Source organism: Chiloscyllium plagiosum, chromosome 6 (assembly GCF_004010195.1).
Source record: "Chiloscyllium plagiosum isolate BGI_BamShark_2017 chromosome 6, ASM401019v2, whole genome shotgun sequence".
In the NCBI taxonomy this organism is placed as follows: domain Eukaryota; kingdom Metazoa; phylum Chordata; class Chondrichthyes; order Orectolobiformes; family Hemiscylliidae; genus Chiloscyllium; species Chiloscyllium plagiosum.
Window position 1 is genome coordinate 10,671,967 of NC_057715.1, and position 4,477 is coordinate 10,676,443.

Consider the following 4,477-nt stretch of genomic DNA (forward strand, 5'->3'; position numbering starts at 1 on the left):
TCCCTTTTAAACATTTCCCCTCTCACCCTAAACCTTTGCCCTCTCTTTCTGCACTCCCTCATCCTGAGGAAAAGACTTTGTTGATTTACCCTATCCATGCCCCTCATGATTTTATAAACCTCCTCAGAGGCTTATAAACCTTTATAAGCCTCTGAGGAAAACAGCCTCAGCCAATTCAGGCTCTCCCTATAGCTCACATCCTCCAACCCTGGCAACCACTTGAGAAGAGCTGAAGTTAATTTTTATGATGGAGCCTTAAAGCCAGAAAAAGAGGAAGCTTTCAAAGAATATGCTCACATACAGAGATAAAAGAAACCTATGTTAATTTAATCATTTAGTGCCAGCCCATACTCCAGTTAAAAACGTACTGACTCTTTCACATAGATGAACTTTCTAAATGTGTTTACTTGGTAAGTTTTATTTTATTTCACATCTGATTCTGATAAATGAGAACTTTATTTTTTCAGAAATAGGCACAAGGTTTAAACAAGGTTTAAATTGTTGTTTGTTTTATGGGCAAGCCAGTTCATTATGTTGTATCAGTACTTGCCACCATTTTCTTCAAGTGTAGGAAACCCAGGGCTTGCTTGGTCTAATGTGGTTGAGGGTAAGCCATTTCCTGGTCTCATTGGAAGAGACTTTTGTAGTTAACAAGATAGAACCCTCCAAAAGTGGGCGGCACGGTGGCGCAGTGGTTAGCACTGCTGCCTCACAGCGCCTGAGACCCGGGTTCATTTCCCGCCTCAGGCGACCGACTGTGTGGAGTTTGCACGTTCTCCCCGTGTCTGCGAGGGTTTCCTCCGGGTGCTCTGGTTTCCTCCCACAGTCCAAAGATGTGCAGGTCAGGTGAATTGGCCATGCTAAATTGCCCTTAGTGTTAGCTAAGGGGTAAATGTAGGGGTATGGGTGGGTTCGCTTCGGCGGGTCGGTGTGGACTTGTTGGGCCGAAGGGCCTGTTTCCACACTGTAATGTAATGTAATGTAATGTAAAAGTATTCAATTGAATTGAATTAAATTAACTTTACTGTCACATGTCCTCAGATGAGTACTGTGAAAAGTTTACTTCATGCCACTTACAATGCCATCTAAGGTACAAAGATATCAAATTCCTAGGAAAATTAAACAGAAAATGAAGAACTAAGAAGTCCAGCATTACAAATTATAGGAATAAATCAGAAAATAGAGAAATAAGACATTCTAACAAAGTTTTACTTAAATGTGACTTTGGCTTCACTGTTTTGATGAAAGAACTTTTTTTTAAAGCAGAGTGCACAAATATTGGTTGGTGGCTGCTTTTTTATATGCAACCCAGAATGGGGGTATTGGTTTTCTCAGATGTGGTCATGAAACAGCTCTAACACCTTAACTGCTTGCTGCTGTTTCAAAACTGTATCATTCAAAAAGCAATTGGGTGGGAGTCATGTGATCAAATCCCCATGTGAAGGGGAATGGTTTATTAGAGACACAGGCATACACTGCAGGTAGATAATTTTAATGGTCCATTCTGGAACTTAAGTGAAAAGTCAACTTTATATAACTTGAAATTCTAATGTGCAAAAGGGTTTTATTGGTGACAGTAATCTCTATAACAGTTTACAGCATAATATTTAGTATTTCATCCTCAGCAGCTGGCATTAGCTGTTACTTGTATGGCTAATATTGAATTGACGTTAATTTGTGGAAGGGTTTTATAAATACAGGGAATGTGATGCCCTAATGGTATTAGTGATGGGCTGTTAATCCAGAAACCCAGGTAGTGTTCTGGGGCCCTGGTTCAAATCCCACTGTGGTGATCTGGAGTTTAAATCCAATATAAAAATCTGTCCATGGATGTCTATGTATCCATTGTTGGGAACAAATCTATTTGATTGTCTAATGTCCTTTAGGGAAGGAAACTGCCATCGTTACTCAGTCTGGCCTCAATGTGACTCTAGACCCACAGCAATGTGGTTGGTTCTTAACTGCCCTCCTGGGCAATAAATACTGGCCTCGCCTAGAATATCCACATTCCATAAATTATTCTTTTAAAATCCAATAAATGATCATAGCAGCCTCTTTTGTTTTTTTTTTAAACACTGTGACTATGTACATAGACGGACATGCAATAACTTTTACAAAAGCAAATTGCTGGAGAAACTTAGTGAGTCTGGCAGCATCTGTGGAGAAATGGCTGAATTAATATTTCAAAGGCCCAGTGACCCTCCTTCAGAGCTGATAGTAGTTAGGAAAGGACGGTTTGTTTGCCAATGACAGAGGATGATGAGAAAAGGAGTGAACAAATAAGTGGAGACGGAGCACAGAGAGAGAGAGAGAGAGAGAAAGAGAGAAATTTAGACAAAGGGATGGTCGACAGTAAGCCAAGGAAGAAGAAAAGCTGATGATAAGGACCATGGGTAGGTGAAAATGGATTGGCTGGACTGAAAGCAGCGAATTTCACGGCAGGGTGGGTAAAAGAACATTAAAGTAAGTGTTCAGGCACTAAAATTATTGCTAATTTATGTTTTTTTTATTTCAGATTTTCAGCATCCACAGTTCTTTGTTTTGTTTCAATCCATATGTAACAACATGTTCGATCTATGTCAGTCGGTATTTAGTTTCAGTCCGATGATCAAGCAGATTTATGTTAAAGAATTTAAATGTTTTACCCTAAACATGTTGTTTGTTTTGTAATCTCACATTCTCCTTCAACAATTGTATTATTGGTGAAATAACCATTGCCTGAAATGAAATAAACACAAAGAACTATGGATGCTGGAAATCTGAATGGTCATTGGATTTGAAACATTAACTCCGTTTTTCTATCAGCAGATGCTGCCAGACCTGTTGATTTTCTTCAGCAATTTCTGGTTTTGTATCCACTTCCTCAGTTCTGCTATTTGAGCATTGCTTCTTGCTTAACATAATGTCTGACTCACAGAACCATTCCTGTGCAAAAGGAGGTCATTCATAGAATCATAACTGTGTGGAAGCTAGGCATTCAACTCATTGAGTCCACACCAACTGTCCACAGAGCGTCCCACCTATCCCTGTAACCCTGCAGCTCCCGTTGCTATGGTGTAGAGGTGCTGGTTTTGGACAGGGGTGGACAAATTTGAAAATTACACAACACCAGGTTATCAATTAGATTACCTACAGTATGGAAACAGGCCCTTCGGCCCAACAAATCCACACCGACCCGCCGAAACGCAACTCACCCAGACCCACTCCCCCACATTTACCCCTTCACCTAACATTACGGGCAATTTAACATGGCCAATTCACCTAACCTGCACATTTTTGGATTGTGGGAGGAAACCAGAGCATCTGGAGGAAACCCACGCAGACACGGGGAGAATGTGCAAACTCCACACAGAGAGTCGCCTGAAGCGGGAATTGAACCCGGGTCTCTGGCACTGTGCCACCGTGCCGCCCAGGACTATAACCTGGTGTTGTGTGATCTTTAACTTTCTCCCATGGCTAATCCACCTAACATGCACAAAGCCATCGAGTCACATAGCATGGAAAGAAACCCTTCAGTTCAACCAGTCTGCGCCAAACATTATCCCAAACTAAACTAGCCCCACCTGTCTGCTTCTGGCCTATATGCCTCCAAACTTTTCCTATTTATGTACTTATCCAAACGTCTTTTAAATATTGTAATTGTGCCCACATTCACCACTTCCTCTGGAGGTTTATTCTTCACATGAACCACCCCCATGTAATAAAAAGTTGCCCCCCCCCCATCTCTTTTGTACACCTCTCTCCTCTCATCTAAAAAATGTGCCCCCTGGTCTTGAAATCCCCCATCCTAGATAAAAGACAACTACCATTAACTCTATCTATACCCCTTATTATTTTAGAAACTTCTTTATTCAAGTCTGATGTTAGATATTGAGACAACTTGGAAGAGGCAAGCTCAAAGAGAATACTCAAATTCTTTATCTTCCCAGGAAGAATCTTCAGGAACTAAGAGTGATACATTCAAGAAGGCATCAGATGAAATGGTGTGCAGGGATATGGGGAAAAGGCAAGAGATTGGAATTAGGTGATAGAACCTCTTGCCCTCCAGTGAAAAATGTCCCAATCTAGGAACCCACGTAGACATGGGAAGAATATGCTAACTCCATAGACAGTCACCCAAGGTTGGAATCAAACATGGATCCTTGGCACTGTGAGGCAGCAGGGCTAACCACTGAGTCACCATGCACCCACTTGTGCCTGCACTGGTTCTATCACCTAGTTTCAACCTCCTGCCTTTTCCCCATATCCCTGCACACCATTTCATCCAATGCCTTCTTGAATGCATCACTCTTAGTTACTGAGGATTCTTCCTGGGAAGGTAAAGAATTTGAGTGTTCTCTTTGAACTTGCCTCTTCTAAGTTGTTTCAGTATCTAATATCAAACTTGAATCTACTCAGTTATTGATTCACACTTTGATTTACATCAATTAGAGATCCATCAATTGGTTCAAGTGGCTTACGCTGTACATTAGCTTAC